The sequence below is a fragment of the Macaca thibetana genome, chromosome 14 (genome assembly GCF_024542745.1).
Source record: "Macaca thibetana thibetana isolate TM-01 chromosome 14, ASM2454274v1, whole genome shotgun sequence".
Taxonomy (NCBI): Eukaryota; Metazoa; Chordata; class Mammalia; order Primates; family Cercopithecidae; genus Macaca; species Macaca thibetana.
Genome location: NC_065591.1, coordinates 62,809,218 through 62,824,941, shown reverse-complemented (window position 1 = coordinate 62,824,941; position 15,724 = coordinate 62,809,218). Strand labels below are relative to the sequence as shown.

Here is a 15,724-nt window from a genome sequence, read left to right as displayed (position 1 = left end):
CTCGTCAGCACCCATCAACTCGTCATTTACATCAGGTATAACTCCCAATGCAATCCCTCCTCCCTCCCCCCTCCCCATGATAGGCCCTGGTGTGTGATGTTCCCCTTCCCGAGTCCAAGTGATCTCATTGTTCAGTTCCCACCTATGAGTGAGAACATGCGGTGTTTGGTTTTCTGTTCTTGTGATAGTTAGCAAAGACTTAGAATCAACCCAAATGTCCATCAGTGACAGACTGGATTAAGAAAATGTGGCACATATACACCATGGAATACTATGCAGCCATAAAAAAGGATGAGTTTGTGTCCTTTGTAGGGACATGGATGCAGCTGGAAACCATCATTCTTAGCAAACTATCCTAATGATGTTTTCAAGGAGAAACAAGTGAAACACTTCATAATCCTTGGTAGTGGCACTAAACCATGTTCATTAATAGGAGAAAAATGGATCCGAAGTAGTTGTTCATGGTTGAATCAATTTACATGTTATCTACTGAATTAGACTTCTTATGGCAACCTAAAATAACAGCAGAGATTAGCTCTCAAAAGACAATGAGTTTATTTAAACGAAGGATTGCAAACAGGAATGCACCGGGTATAACAAGTCGTAGGTACATCCTGAGAGGTTGGGGTAGGGGAAACTTTTAAAGGCACAAAGAAGTCCACAGAAGCTACTTTAAAACAAAGTTTATTGGTCACAGCAGCTGACTGCAGGAGTTGGCATTGGCTTGTTGGTGCAGACAGCCATTGCTAGGCATATGTTCTTGTGAGAACATTTTATCTGGAATGCTGCAGTCTTGAATATAATGCAGTTACAGAAATACGTGTGTCCATGCAGAATGAGCCAAGTGTGTAAGACCTGCTGATGGTGTAAAGCATGTAGGATGTGCCATAAATCTCTTGTGGGTTTTAGGGAGTCCTTGTGATAGTTCTTATCTCAGATGTACAAGCATGGGCTCACCTCCTTCATGACCCTCCAGCTCCACTTCACCTGGATCTGACGATAGTGGACTTCGTCTTGGTAGTAACAACTTTCACATCAAAGTTTTAAGAAAATATTCTTTTTCTCTTGGAGTGTAGGTAGCAGGAGGCAAGACTGGAAGTGGGGAATCCAGCTGGTACAGTAGTTCGTGGAGGAGAGGTTGGAAGCTTGCGGAAGGAAGTGTCTGTGAAAAGGCAGAGGAATGGACACATGGGAGAGGGATGTTAGAGCTAACATGAGCAGGCTTCTTGATGAGAAAAGGAGGACTTTTGAATCACTCTCAGATTTCTGACTTTCAGGGTGGCTGGGTCCAAATATGTAAGTGGAAGTTTTGGTGGTAGGGCAGTGAGGTGTTTCCTCACTGATAGTTTTTCTCTGTTCTGTCAATGTGGCTTAAAATAAGGCCATCAGCTGTCAGTGGGCAGTCAGGATAATGACTGGGGATAGGGGTGAGGATATTTGGTATAGATAATTGTTTTAAAATATGGGAATACAAACTTGAGTGTAGGTTTTTGTGATAGTGTTGAGAGCTCTTCTGAAGATAAAAATGAGACTGTCCCATAGATATTACTTTTTCCAGCCAATCCGTTTGGAAAAACACGACAAGGTGGTTGAGTTTCTCCTTTCTCTCTGTTTGGACATGGATGACGCAAATGTGACAGAAGAGCAAGGTGCAGAAATGCTGAGGGAGTTTGAAAGGGTGTAATTATAGTGATAAACCATGAAACCTGGCTTTGAACCGGAAAGGGCGAATAAGTAGGGACTGGGCTGGAATCCATGGGTTGTGGCACAATGCATGGTCAAACAGCCCTTATAGTTTAAATAAAGAAGCAAAAGTGCATGACAAGATGTGGTCTTATAGTTGGGGCATGACGGTTTCAGATTTTGATCTGGTGGTGAGGTTCTTGATGACTATGGCCATGGGTGTCTCTGGTGGGGTGTAGACAAGTGCAATTGGAGAAGAAGTGAGAGTGTTGAGGGTGTTGGGTGGATAATCTGTGTGGATGCTAGAATTGCTAAGAACTGTGGCAGTAGTTGGGTGTGAGGAAGCATGAGAGGTGAGAGCTAATATTATCACTAAAAATCAGGGTGTGGGAAGTATGGGGCATGATTATGTGTTGGGCAGATATGGTGAGAAGACTTTCTAGGTTGTTGAACACCTCTAGTGTTGGCTTATTGGGTAGAGGGAGGGGAGCTCTGATTGGAAGTTGTAATGGTGACCTCCTATATCTGACTATCTACTATGTAGAGTGGGAAATTAAGATTTAGATTTGCTGTGTTGAAAATACAATGGTTTCTTGAGGAAATAGCCAGAGAAAGAGGCAAATGGGTGTTCACATGGTTATTGAAGATGAAAACTGACATTTGGAAACAAATTTCAGGAAGATTTGAAGATAAATCTTAACTATGAAAGTGAGTTATGCCAGAAAGAAGGATATTGTGATAAGGACCGGTCAAATGAACATTGCTTTAGGTGTGTCTGACAAATTTCTATTTCTCGATTACATGATGTATGCCTTATAATATTTTCTTAACCAACTCCTTTGTTTTGTTTGGTTTTCTGTATTTGTGTATGTGTGTTTTTTCTTCTGTTTTAAAATTACCATAAGAAGACTAATAAAACACTCAAAAAATGAGGGAAATACTTTATATTTCATGAAAAAAACTTAACATTATAAATACGTTAACAGCTTTATTTGTAATTGTTTTATTCCCTCTTCTTTACTTCCTCTCCCTCCTCACTTCCCATGTCCAATCTTTTCTCCTTCTCCTTCTTCTTCTTCTTCTGTTTTGAAACTGAGTCTCGCTCTGTTGCCCAGGCTGGAGTGCAGTGGTGCCATCTTGGCTCACTGCAACCTCCACCTATCAGGTTCAAGCAATTCTCCTGTCTCAGCCTCCCTAGTAGCTGGGAGTACAGGTGCATGGCACCACACTAGGTTAATTTTTGTATTTTGGGTTACTGGTGTGAGCCACTGCTCCCGGCCCCATGTCCAATCTACCCCTGGTCTGACCTGGATTATGTAATCACCATGTGGCTTGTTTGTGGTTTCACATAAGTCGAATCCATGAAGCAGAGTACGTAATACTTCAAGCTCAGTCTGTTGGTTGAAGCAAGTCGCAAGGCAATGTCCCTGGATGAAAGGGATTGGGTAACAGACTGCACATCATGATGGGGGAATGGCACATGTGTTCAGCAGAGAGAATGGCTGGAAGCTATTTTTACAGATACACAACCATACCTGACAAACTATCAGATGAGAAATGTTCAAAAGCTTGACACTATACCCTGCTGGCAAGTTTGTGAGGGAAAAGGCATGTTTGCCAGTGGTGACGAAAAATGTTACAACCTCTATGGAGGGAATCTTGAATATCTAATAAATTTAAAAACACATTTACTCTGTCTTCCAAGTAGTCTCTTATAAGTAGCTAGGACTCAGGTGTGTGCCACCACACTTGGCTAATTTCTATTTTTTATATTTTTGTAGAGGTAGGGTTTCACTATGTTGCTCAGGCTGGTCTTGAACTCCTGGCCTCAAGGCGACTCTCCTGCCTCAGCCTCTCAAGGTGCTGGGATTACAGGCGTGAACCACTGTTTCTGGCCTATACTTCTCTTTGACCACAGTAATCCTACTTCTAAAAATTAACCATAAGGTCTATCAGCAGAATTATCCAACTGAAGAAGGGAGAAAAAAAGAACAAAAAAGAAAAGAAAGAGATCCTCAGGTACTGGAGGAACAATATCAAAAGGTCTAACAGATCTGTAGTTTGGGTCTCAAAATGAGGTGAGAGAAAGAATGGGATTGTTTTTTTTTTTTTGAGGCAGTAATTGTGAAATTATTTAAATTAGGTAAAAAGCTGAAAAATTACAGATTCAAAAAGCTCATGGAACGTCAAGGAGGCTTAAAAACAAAGAAAGTTATATGTAGATGCCTCACAATCAAACTGGAAATTAAGACAAGGGGAAAAAAATTAAATGTAGCCAAAGGATGCAGGACAGAAAACGCTGGTACCTTAGTAGCATCAAGCACACCCGATTTTGGTTACTCTCGTCGTCCTCCAGTAATACAAATAGGATGATTTGGAGAAATTGTTGATTCTGGGACTGAGGCTAGAAATATATAAGACGAACCTGAGGCATCTCATAATGCCAGAGTGAATTTCCTTTCCCATGAAAAACGAAGGAAAACAAAACAAATACCACGATGGGGCACGTGAAAGGGCCCAGGAGGCAACTGAAAGCGCTTGCGATGGCCAAAACAGCAACAGTTTGAGCAACAAAACAAAGCAGGATCAAACTGTAACCCCACATAGAAAAATAAATATCCAAGATTCCATACTGCTATGAAGAAATAATTGAATAAATACATTAATGAGGGGGAGAATAGACACATCTGTGTGGAGTGAGTCCATATAATTTACATGGATAATCCACCCACAAGGAAGTAGGGCACAAGTCCACACTCCTTAAATGTGGGCAGCACATAGGGACTTTTTCTAAAGAGTCCAGCATAGAAAACGTGAAAAAGGCTGAATTCACAGTGGAGCAGGCTGATGAAGTGGAGCTGGAAGGTCATCAAGGAGGGGAGCCCATGTTTGTATATATGGGATAAGAACTATCACAAAGACTCCCTAAAACCCACAAGAGATTATGGCACATCCTACATGCTTTACACCATCAGCAGGTCTTACACACTTGGCTCATTCTGCGTGGCCACATGTATTTCTGTAACTGCATTATATTCAAGACTGCAGCATTCCAGATAAAATGTTCTCACAAGAACATATGCCTAGCAATGGCTGTCTGCACCAATAAGCTAATGCCAGCTCCTGCAATCAGCTGCTGTGACCAATACGTTTATTTCCAAGCAGCTTCTGTGGACTTCTTTTTGCCTTTGTTTCCCCTTACCCCAACCTCTCAGGATACACTTGTGACTTGTTATACCCGGTGCATTCCTGATTCCAATCCTTCATTCAAATAAACTCTTTGTCTTTTGAGAGCTAATCTCTGCTGTTATTTTAGGTCGCTATAAGTCTAGCTCAATAGACAACATGAAAATTAATTCATCTATGAACAACTACTTCGGATCTATTTTTCCTCTATGGGTAAACATGGTTTAGTGCCACTACCAAGGATTATGAAAAAGTATTTCACTTGTTTCTCCTTGAAAACATCATTAGGTTTATCACCTGATGTTCTCAATGCTCAAAGCAATGAACATTTTAAACTTAATAAAATTTTCACTATGAAAGATCCCTTTTTTTTTCAGTGTAATTCATAAGGTTTAAACAAAAGCATGTCGCTTAGTGGTTTGAAATCCATCCCCCAAACAGAAATAAGAATATACTTTTCATTTAAATTTTTTATTTCATTAAATTTGATGACCTACTATTTGAGTAGATAATTCCAAATTTTACAATAATATGTAGTTCATTATCCAATTTGGATTTTACCTATTAAAGTGAGCATTAGTAAAAAATATATGATCTATAGATGAACACATTTATCTCTTCAAACATGTAATATTATACTCTTATTAAAGAAGAACAACATTTAAGTTACTCCATTTAAATACCACACTCCATTGGTCGCAACTAACTTAAAACATTTAAAAATTAAAAAATATAGCACTCAAATTGCAAAAAGAGTGTTCATTTAAAAAGTGCTTATCTATACAATCTTATTTATCTGCTGAATACCCTTAAACAAATCATTTTTCCAGCAGTCCCTTATCAGCTCTGTTTGCTCATCTGGCAAATGCAGTCATGGTGGGATAGCGTCCTTGTAGAATGATATAAGCAGTAAATTCGTTATTCTATGTAATGCACCTAGAACAATGCCAAGCATGTTTCAGTGCTTTTAAAACTGTTAGTCCTTCTCATTTCCCATAAAATATTTCCTTGGTAATCATCCCTTTCCAGGTGATATGTACAAAAGTAATACAAACAGCACTCAGTGGAAGGTCTTTGCAGATGCTTCTCACAATAAATCTGGACTAAAGTCCCATGCCTAAGTTCTTACTGAGGAAGGGGACAAAGCCAGCCCAGATCTTCAGTAGCAGCAGACGGTGTGAAGAAAGCTTCCTCCTGCCTTCTCCTCCATTTGCAACAGCAGCTCCTCCAGGCTGTCTTCCATGTCGTCTGACTGCTGCAGGCACTGGCAAAGCTCACAGATGAGGAAAGCTCCCAGGGTGGCATCTTCCAGGGTATCTTTGATGTCCATGTTGATCACGTGCACAGGCTGCAAGGTCTGCTATTCTCTGGAACACAGATCTTCCACCACTGTGTCATAGACACTCTCCTCACAAGTGAAGATGACATCAAAGAAATCAGTGCACTCCTGAAATCTTTCTGGACCGGGCTTGATTCTCTCATTTCTTCCCAAGATGTGTAAGATTCCATTGCGGGTGTAGCATTCTCTATCTTTCCTGAGGAGGTCATTGTACATCTCCTTATATGTTGTTGCAAAATCATAAACTACAGGACGACCGGGTCTTGGTCCTGGTAGCCTCACATGAGATTCAATTCCGAAAGACCGCACACTCAGCCCTTTTCTCCTGAGGATGCTGTGGGCCTCCATGCTCCTGTTGATGTTGCTCACACACACCACAGACACCCTGAGTGAGGAGGAGAGCATGATGGCGGCCACTGGGAACCAGAGAGACACAGGCACCTCAGCTGCTGCAGGGACTCTGAGCCAAGGAGACGACCACCTATACCCAGGTCTTCCAAATGAGCTAATGTGGAGGCACAGGAGGCAGGTTTATATTGAGTCACCTTAATTAGTGGGTGGAGACTTCATGACTTCTAGATTGATTAGGTTGTGATAATGGACTCCTAACTCATCACAAGAACCATCAAGACGATTAAATTACCTGAATCAGTAACTCTCAACAAAGGTGGCACCACCCAGTCCGGATTCATTTAAAATCTGGAGTTTGCTCTGTTGGTTCTCCTAGTGAATGGGGGCTGGATTGACAATGGTCAAGACAATTAAGCTTCCTGCAAGCATGTCATAGGACTCTCCAGGGCCCTTCAGACCTGAAATTGGATGATAAACATGCTGACAATTTCCAAGGCCGCACCCTATTTAATGATAAATTACAAGTATTGTTGCTTGTTTTAATTTTCATAATGTTCGAGAAGTGCAATTGCATAAATCATAGGACCACTGTATATAATTTTGTCCAGAAACTCACAAATTTTTTCACCAATACAAAAAAAATCCTGTTCTGAACAACATATCTGCTTATGCTATTTTAAGAGTTATTGAACACAACATTTTTCTGCATTTGATATTATCGAACTCATAATGATTCTTCAGGGAATGCAGGAATTGATGCAATCCTCTGCCTCCAAGTACAGCTGTGTTTGAGCTTTTCTACACTTAAATGCAATGTTTAGAATTTTTTTTAGTAGTTGTATGATTTATTAAGAAAATAAAAGAGATTTTAAAATTATGAATGGGATTTCAAAAAATAAGATAATCATGTCACTTTATAATCAATCACTTTTAGATTGATTAGATTATGATAATGGACTACTAATTAGAAGAATAATCAAAATGATTAAATTCCTAATTCAGTAACTCTCCATAAACGTGGCCCCACCTAGTCAGGACTGATTTATAGGTGAGCTCTGTTCACTGTCACTCACTGATTTACCAAATATTGGGTAAATAATGCTTTTTTTTTTTTTCTTGAGGAGTCTTGCTGTGTCACCTAGGTTGAAGTGCAATGGAGCAATGTGGACTAACTGCACCCTCTACCTCCCAGGTTCAAGGGATTCTCCTGCCTCAGCTTCTCAAGTAGCTGAAGACTACAGGCACTCGGCACCACACCCAGTTAATGTTTGTATTTTTAGTAGAGATGGGGTTTCACCATGTGGGTCAGGCTGGTCTTAAAGTTCTGACCTCAAGTGATCTGCCTGCCTTGGCCTTCCAAAGTGCTGAGATTACTGGTATGAGCCACCTCACCCTCCCCAATTTTACTTGTTCTTATTAAATGTATGTATAGTTCACATTTACTTCAATATAAATCAGATCAGGGACATCACTTTCGTCCCTGGCGCAGGGACAAAATCTATCTATAAAGCAACATATTGTATTTTTCTATGTTCCTCTTATGGTGATTCTTACATTGCCAATACAGCAGGTTCTCAAATAACATCTTTTTTTTTTTTTTTTTTTTTTTTTTTTTTGTTGTTGTTGTAGAGGATGGGGTTTCACCATGTTACCCAGGCTGGTCTCAAATTCCTGGGCTCAAGTGATCCACCCGCTTCAGCCTCCCAAAATGTTGGGATTACAGGCATGAGCCACTGTGCCCAGCCTCAAATAATATCATTTGATTATAATATTAATTTAAAAAATTGCCTTCTGGCAGGCCAATGTCTGCGTGGGGTTTGCATATTCTCCCCTTGTCTGCGTAGGTTTTCTCTGGATACTCTTGTTTCCTCCCACATCCCAGAGATGTGCACATTAGGTGAACTGACATCTCTGTGGTCCCAGTGTGAGGGTGTGCCCTGTGCCCCGGATGGAGGCCTGTCCAGCATTGGTTCCTGCCTCGTACCTTGAGCCGTCAAGATAGGTTCCAGCCACCTGCCACCCTGAACTGGAATCATCGGGTTGGAAAATGAATGAATGAATATAAATTATTGAAAAATAAAAATTCATAAAACGTGGTAATCATACAAATGCAAGACAATAATGATAAGAGTACAAAATAGATCAGCCAGCCTGCAGTGTCTGTCGTTATTCATTTTTTAACTGTGTAGTAGTAGGAGGTGCTCCTTACAATTTTTTCTTTGCAAACATTTATTCCTTGGTTTAACTTACCACAACTGCGACTGCCATCACTCACTGATTCACCAAAAATTATGTGAATAATAATCTCACTAGGTTTTGTTAGGCTTTCTTAATTGCATGTACAGCTCACATTTGTTTCTAAGTTTAATATTCTGAGTGTGTTGAATCTTTGTTTAGAAGTTTGGTGATATTTTTGTGACTCTTGTTCATATCAATTAGCCTATGATAAAATTAATTTTATTATACATCATTTCACTTGAAGTCATTGTTTTGGGTTTGGTGGCTCACGCCTGTAATCCCAGCACTTTGGGAGGCTGAGGCGGGGGGATCACCTGAGGTCCAGAGTTCTAGAACAGCCTGGCCAACATGGTGAAACCCCGTCTCTACTAAAGAAATACAAAAAATGTGCCGGTAATGGTGGCGGGTGCCTGTAATTCTGGCTACTCCAGAGACTGAGGCAGGAGAATTGATTGAGCCCGGGAGGCGGAGGTTGCAGTGAGCAGACATCATGCCATTGCACTCTAGCCTGGGCAAGAAGAGCCAAACTCCATCTCAAAACAAACAAACAAACAAACAAACACACAAACAAAGGAAACACCTTAAAGTTTCTCAAGGTGTGTTCTTAGACTAGCAGCAGTAGCATTAATTGGGAACTTGTAAAAAATGAAAATGTAGACCCCAAACCAGTGAATCACAAACTCTAGTGGTGAACCCCAGAGGTTTGTGTTCTTTTCTCCCTATTTCCATGAATTGTTCAGGTTCACATAAGTGATAATGTTTGGAAAGTCTTCTCTCAAGTAGGTTTCTCTGTGGGGAACACAGGAGATAAACTGTCTGAATTGCTGTGTATCTTTCCTTTACCCTGACACAGGGGCCACATCTCGGCTGGGTACAGGATTGCTGGGCTGTAGTCCTTTCTGTCAGTAGTCCTTAACTGCCATGCCACTGTCTGTTCCAGCATGGGAGATAAAAAGTCTAATTCCAGCATCATTCTTCTTCTGTAGATAAGATGTTCTTTTTAACTGGATGTTTGTAAGATTTTTCTCTTTCTCCTTAGAGTTCAATATTTTTAACAGCAGATGCCTCAGTGTTTTTTATTTCTCTTCCCTCTAGTCCAGTATTTCTCCATTTTTTCATCAATCCCCACTTATGGAGCCTTTTTAGACACTTTTTCCTAATCGCCGTCTCATACAGTTTTAATAGCACAGGTATATTGTATATTTGTTTATGTACTGTATTTGTGCTTTGTACATAAAGAGAGTGAGATTTTTGTTCACTTCCCCAAGAACCAATTTTTGCCCCATTAGGGACACCATCACCCCCTTTTCACCTCGTTGAGAGAGCATGGTTTAACCTGAAACAGTGAGCCTTTTATTACAGTTCAAGGAATAATCTACTATTTTTGGTTTAATTATTGTGTTCTCTCCATTAATACCTTTTACTGCTTGTGACACTTTGTTATTCTTGATTTATCCTCCAAGTCCCTTATCTTTTCCTCATGGTTTCTTATATTTTTGCTTCTTGTTTTGAAATAGTTGTCAAATCAAATTTGGATCTCAAGGAAGACCATCCCTTCTTTCAATTCACTCACTAAATTATTTATTAGTTTGGCCTCAGAAAGCATGGCCCCCTTGAATTTTTTTAAATGAGGTTGTTTTTTTCTTGTAAATCTGTTTAAGTTCCTTATAGATGCTGGATATTAGATCTTTGTCAGATGCATAGTTTCCAAATATTTTCCCCCATTCTGTAGGTTGTATACTCTGTTGATAGTTTCTTTTGCTGTGCAGACACTCTTACGTTTAACTAGATCCCACTTGTGAATTTTTCCTTTTGTTGTTCCTCTAGTGTCTTTGTAATGAAATACTTGTGCTTTCCTCTGTCCAGGATGGTATTGCCTAGGTTGCCTTCCAGAGTTTTGATAGTTTGGCATTTGATATTTAAATCTTGAATCCACCTTGAGTAGATTTTTGTATATGGTATAAAGAAGGGTTCAAGCAGCCATCTTCTGCATGTGGCTAGCCAGTTATCCCAGCACCATTTATTGAATTAGGGAGTGTTTTCCTCATTGCTTGTTTTTGTCAGGTTTGTTGGAGATCAGATGATCAGGTGTATGGCCTTATTTCTGGGTTGTCTATTGTTCCATTGGTCTATGTGCCTGTTTTTGTACCAGTACATGCTGTTTTGGTCTATGTGCCTGTTTTTGTACCAGTACCATGCTGTTTTGATTACTGTAGCCCTGTAGTATAGTTTGATATCAGGCAATTTAATGCCTCCAGTTTTGTTCTTTTTGCTTCGGATTACCTTGGCTATTCAGGCTCTTCTTTGGTTCCATGTACATTTTAAAATAGTTGTTTTTCTGTTCTGTAAAGAATGTCATTGGTAGTTTGATACGAATAGCGTCAAATCTGTAAATTGCTTTAGGCTGTATGGCCATTCTAATGATCTTATCCATGAGCCTGAGATTGTTTTTTTTTTCAATTTTTTTGTGTCTTCTCTGATTTCTATGAGAAGTTTTTGTAATTTTCATTGTAGAGATCTTTCACCTCCCTGGTTAGTTGTATTCCTAGGTATGTTATTCTTTTCGTGGCAGTTATGAATGGAACAACCTTTTTGATTTGGCTCTTGACTTGGCTGTTTTTGATGTACAGGAATGCTAGTGATTTTTGTGTATTAATTTTGTATCCTAAAACTTTGCTGAAGTTGTTTATCAGCTGAAGGAGCTTTTGGGCCAAGACTCTGGGGGTTTTCTAGATATAAGATCACATCATCTGCAAAAAGAGATAGTTTTTCTTCTTCTCTTCCTATTTGGATGCTTTTTATTTCTTTCTCTTGCCTGATTTCTCTGGCCAAGACTTCAAATAGTTTGTTGAGTAGGAGTGGTGAGAGAAGGCATCCTTGTTTTCTGTCAATTTTCAAGGGGAATGCTTCCAGCCTTTGCCCATTTGTTATAATGTTGCCTGTGGTTTTGTCATAGATGGCTCTTGTTATCTTGAAGTATGTTTCTTTAATATCTAGTTTATTGAGAGTTTTTAACATGAAGGGGTTTTGAATTTTATTGAAAGCCTTTTCTGCATCTGTTGGGATAATCATGTGTTTTTTTTCTTTAGTTCTGTTTATGTGATGAATTACATTTATTGATTTGCATATGTTGAATCAACCTTGAATCCTGGAGATGAAGCCTACTTGATTGTGGTGGATTAGCTTTCTGATATGCTGCTGGATTCATTTGCAAGTATTTTTTTGAGGATTTCTGCATCGATATTCATCAAGGACACTGGCCTGAAGTTTTCTTTTTTTTGTTGTGTTTCCACCAGGTTTTGGTATCAGGATGATGCTGACCTCATAGAATGAGTTGGGGAGGAGTCCCTTCTCCTTAGTTTTTTGGAATAATTTCTGTAGGCTCTTCTCTATATATCTGATAGAATTCAGCTATGAATCCATCAGGTCCTTGGCTTTTTCTTGTTGGTGGGCTATTTATTACTGACTTATTTTTGGAGCTGATTATTGGTCTGTTCAGGAATCAATTTCTTCCTGGTTCAGTTTTGGGAGGGTATATATTTTCAGGAATTTATTCATCTATTCTAGGTTTTCTAGTTTGTGTGCATAGAAGTGTTCATAGTAGTTTCTGATGATTATTTTTATTTCTGTGGGGTCAGTGGTAACATTTCATTTGTCATTTCTAATTGTGTTTATTTGGATCTTCTCTCTTTTCTTCTTTATTTCTAGCTAGTGGACTATTTATTTATTTTATCATTTTTTTCCCCCAAAAAACCAACTTCTGGATTCATTGATCTTTTAAATGAGTTTTCATGCCTCCATTTCCTTCAGTTTAGCTCCTCTCATTTTGGTTATTTCTTGTTTTCTGCTAACTTTGGGGTTGATTTGTCCTTGCATCGCTAATTCTTTCAGTTGTGATATCAGGTTGTTAATTTGAGATCCTTATAACTTTTTGATGTGGGCATTCAGTGCTATGAATTTCCCTTTTAACACTGCCTTACCTGTGTCACAGAGATTATGGTATATTATATCTTTATTTTCAGTAGTTTCAAAGAACTTCTTGATTTCTGCCTTAATTTCATTACCCAAAAGTCATTCGGGAATATGTCATTTAATTTCCATGTAATTTCATATTTACCCAAAAGTCATTCAGGAACATGTTGTTTAATTTCCATGTAATTTCATGGTTTTCAGTGATTTTCCTTTTTTTTTCTTTCTTTTTTTTAATACTTTAAGTTCTAGGGTACATGTGCACAATGTGCAGGTTCGTTACATATGTATACATGTGCCATGTTGGTGTGCTGCACCCATTAACTCGTCATTTACATTAGGTATATCTCCTAATGCTATCTGTCCCCCCTCCCCCCTCCCCACAATAGGACCCGGTGTGTGATGTTCCCCTTCCTGTGTCTAAGTGATCTCATTGTTCAATTCCCACCTATGAGTAAGAAAATGCAGTATTTGGTTTTCTGTTCTTGCAATAGTGTACTGAGAACGATGGTTTCCAGCTGCATCCCTGTCCCTACAAAGGACACAAATTCATCCTTTTTTATGGCTGCATAGTATTCCATGGTGTATATGTGCCACATTTTCTTAATCTAGTCTGTCACTGATGGACATTTGGGTTGATTCCAAGTCTTTGCTATTGTGAATAGTGCTGCAACAAACATATGTGTGCATGTGTCATTATAGTAGCATGACTTATAATCCTTTGGGTATATCCCCCGTAATGGCATGGCTGGGTCAAATGGTATTTCTAGTCTAGATCCTTGAGGAATCACCACACTGTTTTCCACAATGGTTGAACTAGTTTACAGTCCTATCAACGGTGTAAAAGTGTTCCTATTTCTCCATATCCTCTCTAGCACCTGTTGTTTCCTGATTTTTTTAATGATTGCCACTCTAACTGGTGTGAGATGGTATCTCATTGTGGTTTTGATTTGCATTTCTCTGATGGCCAGTGATGATGAGCATTTTTTCATGTGTCTGTTGGCTGTATGCATGTCTTCTTTTGAAAAACTGTCTGTTCATATCCTTTGCCCACTTTTTGATGGGGTTGTTTTTTTTCTTGTAAATTTGATTGAGTTCTTTATAGGTTCTGAATATTAGCCCTTTGTCAGATGAGTAGATTGCAAAAATTTTCTCCCATTCTGTAGGTTGCCTGTTCACTCTGATGGTAGTTTCTTTTGCTGTGCAGAAGCTTGTTAGTTTAATTAGATCCCATTTGCCAATTTTGGCTTTTGCTGTCGTTGCTTTTGGTGTTTTAGTCATGAAGTCCTTGCCGATGCCTATGTCCTGAATGGTATTACCTAGGTTTTCTTCTAGGGTTTTTATGGTTTTAGGTCTAACACTTAAGTCTCTAATCCATCTTGAATTAATTTTCATATAAGGAGCAAGGAATGGATCCAGTTTCAGCTTTCTACTTATGGCTAGCCAATTTTCCCAGTACCATTTATTAAATAGGGAATCCTTTCCCCATTTCTTGTTTTTGTCAGGTTTGTCAAAGATCAGATGGCTGTAGATGTGTGGTATTATTTCTGAGGTCTCTGTTCTGTTCCATTGGTCTATATCTCTGTTTAGGTACCTGTACCATACTGTTTTGGTTACTCTAGCTTTGTAATATAGTTTGAAGTCAGGTAGCATGATGCCTCCAGCTTTGTTCTTTTGGCTTAGGATTGTCTTGGCAATGCGGGCTCTTTTTTGGTTCCATATGAAATTTAAAGCAGTTTTTTTCCAATTCTGTGAAGAAACTCATTGGTAGCTTAATGGGGATGGCATTGACTCTATAAATTACCTTCGGCAGTATGGCCATTTTCACAATATTGATTCTTCTTATCCACGAGCATGGAATGTTCTTCCATTTGTTTGTGTCCTCTTTTATTTCATTGAGCAGTGGTTTGTAGTTCTCCTTGAAGAGGTCCTTTACATCCCTTGTAAGTTGGATTTCTAGGTATTTTATTCTCTTTGAAGCAATTATGAATGGAAGTTCATTCCTGATTTGGCTCTCTGTTTGTCTGTTACTGGTGTATAGGAATGCTTGTGATTTTTGCACATTGATTTTGTATCCTGAGACTTTGCTGAAATTGCTTATCAGCTTAAGGAGATTTTGGGCTGAGACAATGGGGTTTTCTAAATATACAATCATGTCATCTGCAAACAGGGACAATTTGACTTCTTCTTTTCCTAACTGAATACCCTTGATTTCTTTCTCTTGCCTGATTGCCCTAGCCAGAACTTCCAACACTAGGTTGAATAGGAGTGGTGAGAGAGGGCATCCTTGTCTTGTGCCAGTTTTTAAAGGGAATTTTTCCAGTTTTTGCCCATTCAGTATGATATTGGCTGTGGTTTTGTCATAAATAGCTCTTATTATTTTGAGGTACGTTCCATCAATACCGAATTTATTGAGAGTTTTTAGCATGAAGGGCTGTTGAATTTTGTCAAAGGCCTTTTCTGCATCTATTGAGATAATCATGTGGTTTTTGTCTTTGGTTCTCTTTATATGCTGGATTACATTTGTTGATTTGCATATGTTGAACCAACCTTGCATCCCAGGGATGAAGCCCACTTGATCATGGTGGATAAGCTTTTTGATGTGCTGCTGGATTCAGTTTGCCAGTATTTTACTGAGGATTTTTGCATTGATGTTCATCAGGGATATTGGTCTAAAATTCTCCTTTTTTGTTGTGTCTCTGCCAGGCTTTGGTATCAGGATGATGTTGGTCTCATAAAATGAGTTAGGGAGGATTCCCTCTTTTTCTATTGATTGGAATAGTTTTAGAAGGAATGGTACCAACCCCTCCTTGTACCTCCTGTAGAATTCGGCTGTGAATCCATCTGGTCCTGGACTTTTTTTGGTTGGTAGGCTATTAATTATTGCCTCAATTTCAGAGCCTGCTATTGGTCTATTCAGGGATTCAACTTCTTCCTGGTTTAGTCTTGGGAGAGTGT

General features: G+C 39.2%; 1 protein-coding gene and 1 pseudogene across 1 annotated transcript in view; both read right to left on the bottom strand.

Moving 5' to 3' along the window:
- Positions 1-15,724, bottom strand: part of RHOG (ras homolog family member G) — a 1,041,648-nt gene that overhangs the window by 361,791 nt on the left and 664,133 nt on the right. The gene's annotated exons all lie outside the window — the stretch shown is intronic.
- On the bottom strand, positions 6,029-6,613 carry LOC126935239 (RNA polymerase II subunit A C-terminal domain phosphatase SSU72-like; annotated as a pseudogene).